Raw genomic sequence first — 14,893 nt, 5'->3', positions numbered from 1 at the left:
ACATTTGTGTATTCGTTTATTGAATTCCTAATATTAATAATGTCTTCATTAAATAATTCATTCTTAACATAGCAATCATGTCAAACACCTGCCTCAGAGGACTCTGTGTACAAACTGCACTGTTTCTGACTATGAACAACTGATGAAAACGAATGCTATTGAACAAGGAGGTAAGAAAGTTGAGTTCCTTGGTCATGAAACTCAGATGCTATTCTTGCTTAACCAGTCATATAGCATACGATTATAATTTTAGAATATATTGGCCAGTAAATGTTGTCTACACCTATGTCACCCCAATGGAGTTAAATATATCAAGTCCACACCCAATGAAATTATATTTTTGTAGATTACACTTAGGATAATGCGGGCTTGGATCCAAAAAAGAAGGATAGGTACAAGTGGAGGTAATATACCTGGAAAGCTGTGCTTTTACTGGGGCTTTACATGTTGGCTCTTATTCCTGCTTGTTAGACGTGGGGGTCTCTATTTTGCAGGGGTAGGTGCCTTTGTCCAAGTAGGAAGTAGGGATCATTCTTCCTTGTCAGGGTAAGGGAGATACACTTCTAAAATAACCCCTGCTTACCCCCTTGGTAGCTTGGCACGAGTAGACAGACTTCTCTCAGAGACAGTGTGTAAAGTATTTGCGCACACATACAGTAACACAGTGAAAACACTACAATTGTACACAACACCAGTTTATAACAAGCATTTGCATTTCAATAAAGGGCCTTCTCAACCGCTTGTTAGATTGTAAAGATCAGAGGAAGAGACCGGCCAGCTATGTCTTCAAAGTAGTGATAAATAGTGCAGTGAAGAAGATGTGTAAGTGTTACACAGACACAAAGTGTGAAGTGGGAGTTACATATGCTCTGAGCTATAAACACTAACAAAGCACTCCAACACCTTTGGCTTTGTGTTTACACTGTTGCGGCTCAGGAGGAAAAGCGGGAGGGGGGCTATTTCCTATCCTCTCCGTGATTTGAGTGTGCAGTGTGGCATTGCATAATGTCCTTGCTATCTTTGGCCTAATAAAAAACACTCCAGCTGTAGGAGGGCACTGGCTTTACCACGTGGTGCAGGGCAGGCTGTGCTTTATGGCAGGCATGGAGGGAGGGAGGGAGGGAGAGATGGTCTCAGTTGCAGCTCCGGCCTCATACAGTGCCCCTGCTGTTACTAGTGAGCAAGAGGCGCTGATGTGGTGGTATTGGTGGTGGTGGTACTGGTAGCATTGGTGGTGGTGGTATTGGTGGTGGTGGTATTGGTGGTGGTGGTATTGATGGAGCTGGTATTGGTGGTGGTATTGGTGATATATGTGGTGGCATTGGTGGTGGTGGTGGTATTGGTATTGGTGGTGGTGGTATTGGGGGCGTTGGTATTGGTGGTGGTGTTATTAGTGATGGTATTGGTGGTATTCTTGGTGGTTTTGGTGGTGCTGGTATTAGTGGTGGTGATATTGGTGGTGGTGGTGCGATTGGTGGTGGTGGTGGGATTATTGGTGGTGGGATTGGTGGTGATGTTGGTATTGGTGTTGGTGGTGGTATTGGTGGTGGTGTTAGTGGTGGTGCTATTAATATTGGTATGTTCTGATAGTATATAAAATACATGACTCTAAAATGCGTACTCCTATGATGCTACTCTAATGGAATGTACCTAAGTGTACCTAGCATGTATCAATCAATCAATCAGGGGTTTTATAAAGCGCGCTACACACCCATGAGGGTCTCAAGGCACTGTATGTAGGTGTTAAGCCAAGAATCCCTATAGGATAAAGTCAACCCCATTACCTGAAGTGAGAGACTGTGGAACCTGTCTTGGTCTCAAGTTGGACACTCCGCAAGGGATGTTAGACCACTGCGAGCTGGAGTGTCTGCGTGCAGGAACCTCAGCGTCTCATGTCAGTGTGTGTCGGCAGGGAAACTCTGATCTCCTCTCCCTGTTTCAGCAAGATGTGATGTTTATAAACCCAAAGGTCTCCCAGGGGGTTCTACCTTGCTGTACCACTTGTCGGACTTAGGTTGACGTCGGAAATTAACTTTATACATAGTTATTTTTCAGGAGATGGTAGTCCTGCTGAGTTTCCAAGAATCCTCATGCATAATGTATGAGGCTTTTTACCAGGGAAAATCTGGCGTTCGGTGTGCTGTGTCTTATCTGGGTAAAAGGTCAATCCCCAAGAATTATTATGTGTGTAATGTAGGGGAGCGTATAGGTGAAAGATTACGATGTTACCTGAGCCTATACCAGGGTACCTATGTGGAATATAACAGGTGGTGGTGGTGGTGGTATTGGTGGTGGTAGTGATGGTATTGGTGGTGGTGGTATTAGTGGTGGTGGTATTGGTATTGGTGGTGGTGGTGGTATTGGTTGTGGTGATATTGGTGGTGGTGTTGGTGGTGGTATTGTCGGTGGTATTGGTGTGGTATTAGTGGTCGTATTGGTGGTGGTGGTATTGGTGGTGGTGGTATGGGTGGTGGTGATATTGGTATTGGTATTGGAATTGGTGGTGGTATTAGTGGTGGTATTGGTGGTGGTGGTGGTATTGGTTTTGGTATTGGTGGGTGGTGGTATTGGTGGTATTATTGGTGCTGGTGGTATTGGTGGTGGTGGTATTGCAATTGGTGGTGGTATTGGCGGTGGTGTTGGTGGAATTGGATTGGTTATGGTGGTATTGGAGGTGGTTTTGGTGGTGGTGGTATTGGTGGTGGTATTGGTGGGGGGGGTATTGGTGGTGGTATTGGTGGTAGTGTTGGTAGTATTGGTGCTGGTGGTAATGGTGGTGGTAGCGGCATTGGTGATGGTGGTATTGGTGATGGTATTGGTGGTGTTGGTGGTGGTGGTATTGGTGGCGGTGATGGTATTGGTGGGGGTATTCGTTGTGGTGGTATTGGTGGTTGTGGTGGTATTGGTCATAGTGGTATTGGTGGTGGTATTGTTGGTGGCGTTGCAAATAAAACAACCCATCAGGTGGCTTTAGTGCAGATGACATATAACACAGATGTGCTGTTGTCAGCCTCAGCCATTAGCACACAAATATGTGCTACCTGGAATTCACATGACTTAATTTGCAAATCTTTCTAAATCCATTTTACTTGGGGGGTGGTGAAACAGACAGGAGATAATGCTGGGTTAAAGTGATTGAAAGCTGGTACCCGTGTTATGGGGGCGCCATGCTGCTTAAAAAAACACATGCCGTTTCAGCTGAAGCAGCGATTGTCCGATCTATAGTAAGAGAAACTCAATGAAGTAAATAGTGCTTACAGACGAAATAACATGTCCAGTGTAACCACCAAAGTAAAGGGGCCAGTAGCCATGGGAGGTTACAAATGAAGACAAGGCCGTACTAAGGAGGGTCTAACAAGCCTATTAACAAATCCGAAGGTAGCATTTATGAAAGACAATGACACAAGCCAATGAAAAATATGGCTGGGGAGTGAGAACTGGCTTCTCTCCAATACTCTGCTACAGCAGAATCGCAGAGTGAGCAGCACATGCTGCCGCTAGGCTCGACCTAAAAATAGGTAGTCTTTATCTAAACCAAACAAGATCAAAACTAAAAAAATTCATTATACAGTAATAAAAATATGACTCTCGAATGGTAGAAATAGTTCTATTCAAAGCAAATTGCAAATGCAACAATTTTCACACAAGGTACCTTGGATGCGCTGCGCACACAAAAAAAAAGGGTTGCAGGGAAGGTGATGCGCCAGTTTCTTGCTTCGGGGGAGGTGATGCTCCGGTTCCTTACTGCTGCGCAGGGGAGGTGATGCGTTGGTTCCTTACTGGAGAGGAGGTGATGTGTTGGTTCCTACTGCGTGGGGAGGTGATGCATCAGTTTCTTACTGTGTCCCCCAACGATGCAAAAGTCCTGGCACCGCAATGCAATGCCTGACGATCTGGGACGAAACATGGGTTTTTGCACCCACACAGCAGGGCTTGCTTTGGAATCGGTGCGGCGATCTTGGATTTAAGAGATCGGGGCTCCCGATGCAGCGTGCAGCAATTTCTCAAAACGTGGGCAGGCGCTGCATTGGTTTCTTCAGTGACGCGTTAGTAACAGGTATGGATGCGTTGCGCTTCTCCTTGTTGCATTGCTTTTCCAGCTCCCAACAGCCAGAACAACTTCCAGAGGCCCAGAACAGCTATGGGCACCTCTTGGCAGGAAAGAACTCTCAGCAATGGAGCTCAGGGGTGAAGTCTTTGTATCCCTGAGATTTCAAAACAGGAGGCAAGCTCTGCTTCAAGCCCTTGGAGATCTTCCTCAAGCAGGAGACGCAGCACAAAGCAAAGTCCTTGTCTTTCTTTGGCAGAAACAGCCACGGCCGGCCAACCCCAGACAGCACAGACAAAAGGGGCAGTACTTCTCCTCAGTTTCACAAACTCTTCTCCTTGGCAAAGGTTCTTCTTGATTTCCCAGAAGTTATCTTTGAAGTCTTTTCTATCCCTGAGACTTCCAACAGGAGGCAAACTCTACTTCAAGTAGAATACTTTAACAACAGGATGATGAAAGCACAGTCCAGCCATTTCCCTGCCTAAGGCAGAAGCAACCACTGCAGGTCAACCCTAACAGCACACAACACAGGGGTAATAATCCTCCTCCATATTTTCCGGTTCTTCTTCCTGGCAGGTTGCTTAGTTCAGTTGAAATCTAAACTTTAGGGATCTGGGCCCCACTTTTTAAAGGCCAAAGTCCTTTGTTCTCCCAGGCAGAGAAGCTCTTTGCCCAGCCAAAACCAGTTCTATCCTTTCTGGTGCAGCTGCGTGACAGGAGGGGGAGACCGCATTGTGTAAGGCAGACAGGGCATATTCAGGTGCAAAGGAAACCTCCTCCCATCACTCTAAATCCAGACCGGGCCTATCCAGGTGCTAGTGAGAACTCCTTCCCCCACTCTGAATGCAGCCCAGGTTTATTCAGCCCAGCCCTGACTCATTCAGGAAAGGCAGGACACATATCAATCCCCCCCAGTGGTTGTCTGAGAGAATGCACATCCCCAGCCCCTGTCCCTCCAAACCCAGACAGTCAATACACAAACCAGCAGAGGCACACAGGATGGCCAAGCAAGAAAATACCCACTTTCTAAAAGTGGTATTTTCAAACACACAACATAAGAATCATCTTTACTAAAATACGTTTTTTTATCTTCTGAGTACAGGCATACTAAACGTGATCTTCCTATCTTGTCCCAATGGGAAGTTATAAATAAATTCCCATTCTATCCTGTGGGACATAATAGCGAAAAATGAAATTGGCAAGTTTTCACTATCAGGACATGCCACACACATCAGAGCATTTTCCGACTTTCACAAATACTGCACCCTGCCCACAGGGGTACTTTGGGCCTACCTAAGGGGTGTCTTACATGTAAGAGGGAAGGTTAGGTCCTGGCAAGTGGGTGCAGTTGCCAGGTCGACATGGCAGTACCAAACTGCGCACAGACACTGCGCTGGCATGTCTGAGTTACATCAACAGGCTGCTCATGTGGGTGGCACTATCAGTGCTGCAGGCCCACTAGCAGCATTTGATTTACAGGCCCTGGGCACACACAGTACACTGTACTAGGGACTTATCAGTAAAATCAAATATGCCAATCATGGAACACAAATCCATAAACACAATTTACAGGGAAAGCATATGCACTTTATCACTGATCAGCAGTGGTAAAGTGTCCAGAGTCATATAACCAACAAAAACAGGGCCCAAAACGAGGCAAAAAAGCAAAAAGTCTAGGGATAAACATGCTGGGCAAGCCAGGTCTAACACTGCTATACAAAGTTTATCAGAGAGGAGAACTGGAAACAGGATCTCCTGTGAAAATGTCGAGTTCTTTTCGCTGAGGGGAAAGTATTCATCTCCTTGAAGAAAGCCTTTTACCTATACCTCCAGCAATTCTTGATGATCCTTGGTGATCCTTTCACTTTCCCAATTTCTGATCTGTTCTATTGTCAAAAGGGCATGGGCAGGAGTTTGGGAATGCCCACAAATCTACAGTGTTGTGGAGGTTCCCAAACCACACCTAGGAAGGCCCACATACTATCCCTTGAGTAAGATTTCCAGCTGCAAAGCTGTCCATACTGCTGACAGAGATCTCCGTTCCCTGTAGATGCATTTACGCATGCCAAATCACAATACATTTGCAAAAGACTTCATTCTTGTTAATAGGCCTCAATATTCGTAGGACAATGCAATATTCTGACCTACAACCCCATTCGCAAAGCCAGTCAACATTATTCCCATCTTGAATATTGTATTATATTATCTGTAATACTATATGCAGCCATGTGTGAATCAAGTACCTTTAGGTCAAATCTAAAAACAATATGTGACACCGTATAATATGAAAGTCAATCACTGAGCAATTTACCCCGGGGAGATTCAAATATTGCCAAGAACATTTACTGACAGCTTCACGATTGCAAGGGCAAATTTTCGTATGTGATCTGCAGCCAATTTCAAATATCACCGAAATAAAACTGTTTATCTGATGTTCAATGGTGAGAACTGAAGGACGATGTTGCATTTGTTTATATTTAACTAAGAAGGACAGGTTTTATTTTACATTTCACGGCAATGGTTTTTACATTTCAAAAACTTCGACAAAGAAATGAAAAACAAAAAGCTGCAACTATTCCCATGCTGTCTCTTCCCATCCGTTCTGTCATAGTTTTTTGCGACAATGAGTGGCTCTAGCAGGGGCCAGACAAGGGCGCCGGGCACGAAGTGTTCCTTTTTGACACTTTTCCAGCTAGATAATGCTTTTTCCATAAAATAAACCTCTCCTCGGGTTCATTCACAGACAAGCCCATCATAATAAGGGCTTCCTGTCCTGTTATGAGAGGAAGGAAACTGCCTGGAGGGATGCACGTCAATTGGGCTGTTAACCTCTGCTGAATACACGCTTCCAGCAGGGAGAGACAAAAAAAACTTATGAGTCAGACTCCGCTTCTGTTTGCCATTGCTTTGTTGAGTGGGCAGTCTGAAGGTCAAGTGTGTAAAGGCTGCAGCATATGATGCAAGAGGGTATGACCAGCTAACCACTGCTAACTATATTACAGGAAACGTAGGAAAAGTCCCCAATAAATGAACTTTTTCAGCTCTATGCATTTTAATGCACACGGTGTAAAGCAACAGGGTTCTGTTCGAGAGCACTAAAATAACAAACAATGCCATATTTCACCACTACCAGCTAGATCTATATCGTCAATTATGAAAACAATAACTGTTATGTTTTTTCAATCAGTAGAAAAGATGATTTCTCGTCGTAGTACATCGAATGCTATGGGAAAACCTTGCTGTGGAAGTTTGAATCAGAACCGCCAAAGACCAAGGACACATGACGGAGGGACTAATTTACTATATGTTGACGCATGGCAGCGCGGCAAGCGCTCCTGCTGGGCGTCCATATAAATGGGCAGGAATGAGCCATATCTACAAGATCTTGCACATTCCTGGCCTTCTCCCCAGTGCCAGTACACAAACAGTAGGCGTGCGCCAATGGAGACACCCTTGCACCATTGCACATGGTGCAAGAGTGCCTGTGTTGAAGGGAGGATTGTGTCCAGGAAGGGACACCTTCCTGGACAACAAAAAATGGTTGTAAAGAAAAAAAAATTCGGAATCCAGGTAAGAATAAAATATTTATTTAAAGATTAAGCACAGTGAGGCACAGTACGTCTAACAATAAAGACAGCTCCTCTAACTGCCTCGTCTGGAGTGCAGTGGGAGAATTGGTCAGAATCAAAAAACCTGGGGCCATATTATCAAGGAAGCTGCGGTAGTTTATCGCCGCTTTACCTGCAGGAAACTGCCGATAAAGCGGCGATAATGGGCTTGATAATATGCGATTCGAATTTCAATTGAAGCCCAGGTTAGCTGTGTGAACATCTAACCTGGGCTTCGATTGAAATTCGAATCGCATATTATCAAGCCCAGTATCGCCGCTTTATCGGCAGTTTCCTGCCGGTAAAGCGGCGATAAACGACCACAGCTTCCTTGATAATATGGCCCCTGGATTCTTAGCGAAGGGCTATTCCAAGTTTTATCAGCCTATTAAGTTTGTGAAAGTTTGTAAAAACAGTTTTACCATTCAAGATGGGAGAGTGTGGAATGTAAGGGGAGTTGCTAAGTGTAAGACTTCAAATTGTGATAAATCTCTTTTATTACATAATCATACTAATATGTTTGATGTTGTTTCTCAATATTCTCAATCTGTAGCATCCAGAGTCAAGAGTAGTACTCGACCAAAGAAATTGCCAGGAAGATATCTATATTAATTTTTCTTTACTAGGAGATTTGATCCATTTATCAGACTGCTCCAATGCTTTAGCTGTACTAATAGCCGTTTCTAAATTAGGAGTCAAAATCAACAAGTACTCCTAAAGATTCTAAACAGTAATCACATGTGATTATAGTCCACGGCGACCCTGAGTCTGCATAAGTTCCAATTCCTTTCCCAAGATATCCACAATGCACTAAGGGGAGCAAATCTTATCAGTTTCAGATATCAAACATACCTTGAATGGAAACTACAATGCCAGACTCAACATCGCCTTGAGAATGATCATCAGAAGAAGTATCGTGAGACACACTAGAAACTTTTCCTCTATTTACATTAGAAGAGGCAGCAGAGAATTTTCTAGAATCTAATGTGGGTTTAGAAACATTTAGACACATTTTCGAGAAGTGTCCTGAACGTCCGCATTTATTACATTCCTTACCAATAGCAGGACATTAAGGAAAGGAAGCTATGTGATCAGGATTACCACATCTAAAACAATAAAACTGTTTTAATTTACTCTCACTCTTATTGTTAAAATATCCTTTAGATGTAGAAGGGTTAACAACATTAACTTCACTAGATGTACTTACTTTAATTTCTTTATTAAGCGATTTGATCCATTTATCAGACTGCTCCAACGCTTTAGCTGTACTAATAGCCGTTCCTAAATTAGGATCACCTAATATCCATAATTGTTCTTCGACTATTTTACTCTTTACACGTAAAATGATCTGGTCTCTGATAAGCCTGGGCGTAGTTTGCGTAGCAGCACTACACGTAGCTTCACGTAGTATACTTTGAACTTCGCGTAGTACACGTAGTCTGCGTAGCGTAGCTGATGACACTGTGTACTTGTCTGCACTGGGAAAAAAATTGCAAAATAATTGCAAATGGCTTCCTGTACAGGACCAGATATGATAAAATAAGTATCTCTATTTTTATATGCTAAAGTGCATATAGTACTTTCACAATGGTGAAACTGAAAAATTAGCAATCTAACCTAGGGAAAGTACCAAACAGATGCCTTGAAAACAAAAAAGCACATCTTATTGAACGATTTAGTGGTGGTCCCATCCTCTTAGGACCAACCAAACACAGTTATTGGTAAAAAAACATTCCCAACCAAAGGCCCTGCAAAGCATTATGGGATTAGATTAGCAGTGGGCAGTGAATAGTATATAGTATACAATATCAAAAGAATTCTACAAAGAGCTGCAGTTCAACTGGTTGTTACTAGATGTCCATCACGAGTCAAATGCAAATGCTTGATGAAAGGGTTTCAATGGTTTTGCATTTGACTTGTGAGGGACATCTAGTAACGACTTGTGGAACTGCAGCTTGATGTAAGAATAATTTCAATGCTTTGCATTTGACTCATGAGGGACATCTAGTAACAACTAGGTGAACTGCAGCTCTTTATAGAATTATTTTGATATTGGATACTATAATATTCACTGCCCACTGCTAATCTCGTCCCATAATGCTTTGCAGGTCCTTTGGTTGGGATTGGTTTTTTGCCAATAACTGTGCTTGGGGTGGTCCTAAAATGATGGGACCACCACTGAAGTTAAAAAAAATGTGCTTTTTGTTTATACTCTTTGTGTTCAAGGCATCTGCTTGGTCCTCCCCCTAGGTTAGGGGGGACCCCAAAATCATCAGCTCTCTCATTGCCTAATGTTTTCATTGTAAAAGGTCATTTTTGTGAATTGGTTATATGCTGTAAAGCATGTAAAATTGCTTTTTGAAGCATCTGAGGATATTGTTCATTTAGATGCTTCGCTACGTGATTGAGCACAGTTTTGGTACTGTACTACGTGCGAATTAGTACAAACTTTGCATGTTCTGGTAGCGTAGCGTAGTTTTAAGCCCAGGGTTAGTCTCTGATCATTTCGTCAGTCATTAAACCAAAATTACAGTGTAAAGATAATGCACGGAGAGAAATTCATCAAAACTTTCATTATCTTCTTGAGCTCTAGTGTAGAATTTAAATCTATTAAGTGCTACACTAGACGTAGATTTAAATCTGCCCTCTTTAGGTAAAATTGCTTCATCATATACATTGTGGTCACCACTGGATCTGACCGGAGGCAGAGTTCTATATACTAGTTGTCCTTCTGAACCTAAACAATGGAGAAAAATATTTTCTTTTCTTTCCGCTGACATACGTTCTCCATCAACAGCTTTGAGATAAGTAAAAAATTCTTCCTTCCATCTTGTCCAAGGAATTGGTGGTTCACCTTTAAATTGTAAAAATTTAGATGGCAGATCAAATTGCATGGTGATAAAAAATTGTACAATAAATGTATATATTAATGAGAAAAAAGAGTTATATGAATTCAAATAAATTCAATAAGTTAGAATAGAAACAGTATAGAAATGCAAGGAATTTGTATTAATAAATATGTAACAGGCTAAAATCCACAAAATTTCAAGAACTTTGAAATAAAGGTGTGCCCATCACCGAATGAAACAGGCTAGAATCCACAAGATAAGAAAAAAAAATGGTCCCAAAGTCAGATGAATTAGTAAATAAAGGATGGGAGAACTGGTAGAAATTCAAATATAGTAGATTTGCAGCAAGTCTCTAAACCTTAATGTAATGATACACGCATAATATGTTAAAATGCAAAGCTGAAATAATGCTTGAAGAACATAGTAAATCGTAGAGCAAAACCAGTATGAAGAACGTGGTAAAATGAAGTCTGTAGTTTCCCTGGAGAATTTTCTTGATATAATGATACTCGAGGTACAGATGACACACTGAAATGGTAGTAAAATCTTGTATAATAAAATCACAAATGTATGTATAATGGTACCTTGAATTATTGTTCCGGAGAAATGACGCTGGAAATATTAGGTGAAGAGAAATACTATAAAAGAGTACAACAAAGCGAGTAGAACAAAGCAAAGTTCCCTTCTCAATCCTTTTCTCAAAATGGCCGCCGGCGTGATGACGCGCGACGTGACCGATGAGAGAAGCGTCTGAAAGAGTAACCCGGGAAACCGCTGTGCTGACGTGAAACACGTCACAGCCGGTATCCTAGGAACATAGCGAACGACGTAGGTGGAGGCATCGGTTGGTAGAGAAACTATGAAAAATGCCCCAAAATCCACAAAATATGCAGGAAATCACTTAAAGTCTCGGGATTTCCAGGAGACACAACTTCGTTTCCTCCGGCACACACCTAAGGATGACAGCTTAAGGATAAGGCAGCTTCCAAACTCCGGAACTAGCAATAAACATGCCGAATAAGCTGACAGGTGAAGAAAATAGCGGGTCTCTCACTCTGCGGCACTCTGGAAAAACGAGCAGCAGACAGGAGGATGCAAATGGTACCAAAGTAGAGGAAAACAGCTGGGTTCAAAAGAAGACATCAAAGCACCTGTGCCTCGAGGATGAACGAAGCAAGTGAAGTCTTCAGTCCCTCGTCGCCATTTGTAAAGAAAAAAATGTTCGGAATCCAGGTAAGAATAAAATATTTATTTAAAGATTAAGCACAGTGAGACACAGTACGTCTAACAGTAAAGACAGCTCCTATAACTGCCTCGTCTGGAACATGGAACAGGGTTTGTAGAGCGCAGGTACAGTATTCCATGTTCTAGGCAGGGAAGAGCACTAGAAATAGAAGCAGAGCAAAACAACATAAATGCAACAATGGTGTTTTTAGTCCTTCTATTTCTGCTGCAGAATGGAGCACACATGGAAAGAGCAAAATACGAGAAGAAATACAAGTATTTTGCCTAGTTATGCCACCACTACGCCTCCCCTGGGCGCATTCCTAGGTTTATCGCACTTTGTAAATCTGGGAATGTGTCAGGTTCTAGGATGTCGAGTGGGAACTTCCACAGCAACACCCATGCAACAAACACCCTTTTACGCAGAGTAATGCGTAAAAGAGGGCCATATTTACAAGGCCATGAAAAGTCATGCAGGGTGACTTTACATGGCCTTGTAAATAAGGGCGTCCACATTAAATGTAAGTTAAAAAAAAACATGCATTTTTAAATATATATTAACTTAATATTAAAAAAAAAGAAGAATATTTTTAGCATAGGATAGCGGGAGGGTAAAAATTACTATTCCCACTCCAGAGAGTGTAATAGTAGGGAAAGCATTGGATAGCGTAGGGGTAAAAATTACTATTCCCACTCCAGTGAGTGCAACAGTAGGGAAAGTAAGGATTTAATATTTAAATATAAATACATTAATTTTCCAATACCAATTAAAAACGTAATTACAATTAATTACCAATTACAAAATATATAATAAATAATTAATTATAAATACCAATAAATATTATTTATTAAACATTATTTTCATATTAATATTAATGAACACAACATTAATTTTCAATGCCAAAAAATGTAATAAGTAATAAATAAATTACCAATTAATAATCAATTAACAATAAATTAATTATCAATACACAAAAATAATTTCAATAATTACTTAATTAAAATTAAATTACTTCCCACCCTATTCCCCTATAAACCCACAACATGTTCTGAATAATAAACGAATACAAATAACATAATTATCAATTAATCAATTAATAAAAACTAATTATCAATAAATAAAAATGTATTACCAATTAATAATTAATTAACAATACATTAATTATCAATACACATAAATAAAAATAAATATTTACTTAATTACCATTAAATTACTTTCCACCCTATTCCCTATAAACCCACAACCCGCTACAGAACTAAAACACAAAATTAAATTAAAAATAATTAATAATTCCTAAAAATTATTATTTAATTTACTATAATTAAATTACTTCCCACCCTATTCCCATATAAACCCACAACCCGCTACGGAATTAAACTACACAAAAATGTAATTACATAAAATTCATTACTTAAAAAAAATTAAACATACATTACAAAAATAATATACACTTTTAACGCATATACTAACATACAAAACACTCAATATTATTAAAAATCCGATATATTTTAATGCCTGCATTATGTACTTCGATATTTTGACAATCAATATTACCTACCTGCATTTCGATATTATTAACCACTATATTATATCCATTCGATATTATGTCCATTCTATATTTTGAATTCGATATTTTGTCCATTCTATATATTTTTTTCGATATTTTGTCTAGTTACCGTATAATGTAATGGGAGGAACAAAAAAGGGGAAGTACACAACAACAAGCCAATGGATGAAGCGTGCAGGCTGAAACCCCCTCTACGTAAGTATATTACATTTATAATTGTAGTAAACTCAAAACGATGTAGCTAACACTAGATCCAAAGAAAGTGTCCGGGTTTTCCTGAAAGTTGGGTGCTGATTATTCTTCTGAAACTCCAATGGCAGCTTATTTTAAGAGTTTTGGGCTGAGCAGTTAAAACAATCACCCTTCTCTCTGTTCCTCCGTGAGCTCTGATATTACCATATGTAATTTCTCATGATTGCAAACCTAGTGGGATCATAATGGTACAGTGCACACTCTCACTAGCCTTAGGTTCAAGCATGGAAAGAGTATACATTGTCAAATTTACATAGCCACACTAGGAGGGACCATAGGCCACCAGAGGCAAACAACCACATAACCATCTGTGTTGTGGCCTAGTGGCCCCTGTTTGGCATATGGCCCCCAAACTAGATCTAGAAATGATGGCTTCTGCTCTCTGCGCTCTGCAATATGAACAATCTGGCATGCCTTTGCTTTACGTATTAAGGGTGCCATTAGGATGGCGGGCGGGCCTATCGGGAAACGGGACCGCCCGCCTCAAGGGCGGGGATCCCGAAATGTGCATTAGGATGCGCCCGCCACAGTGGCGGGCGCAATCCTCATTCTAACATTGTGGCGGGCGGTGCTCACTGCACCGCCCGCCACAATCTGACAAGCAAATGCACGCATTTGCATACAGGAAGCGGCAGGCACCCCGCGGTGCCTGCTGCTTGGAGTATGCAAATGCAGGGGGGTGCCACAGGTACCCCCCCATTGCACTGAACACCTCGGCCAGCACCAGGGGGGCCCGCAGGGGGCCCCCGAACCAAAGACCGCCTGCCTTTCCGTGGCGGCATTGCCGCCACGGAAAGGCGTGACAGAATGCACATTGTAATATGGCTGGCGGTGTCTAACAGATACCGCCACCATATTAAACATATTCCACCCCGGCCGCAAGGCCACCGGGGCGGAAAACAGGCGGGCGGTGATTGTCACCGCAGCGGTCCCCCCCGCCATCCTAATATGGCGGGGGGAATTTGGCTATGGATGTCGGGCGGATTGCTTCCACCAGGCCGGCGGTGGCTACCGCCAGCTTGGCGGAGGCAATCCGCCCGACATCATAATGGACGCCTAAGTCTTCATTGATCTATAGTGTCCCACAATTTGTACAAGTAAGCCTGACTTAATAGTTTGAGAAACAGTTTTTTTAAAATATCTTTTTCTCAGTCTCTTTGTAGACAGTACCTTTCATTGTAGTAATAAATTGAACTTGTGGAAGACAAGAAAGTTGCTGAACTCTGGTACCAATGGGGAACGTATTGATTTCAATGTTCTTTTTGTAAAGACGGTGTTTTTTCTAAGAGGGCTCAAATTAACACAATGCATATATGATAATATAGAAAATGTCCATTCCTGAAA

The sequence above is a fragment of the Lissotriton helveticus genome, chromosome 8 (assembly GCF_964261635.1).
Source record: "Lissotriton helveticus chromosome 8, aLisHel1.1, whole genome shotgun sequence".
NCBI classification, from domain to species: Eukaryota; Metazoa; Chordata; class Amphibia; order Caudata; family Salamandridae; genus Lissotriton; species Lissotriton helveticus.
This window is presented reverse-complemented; position numbering follows the sequence as displayed.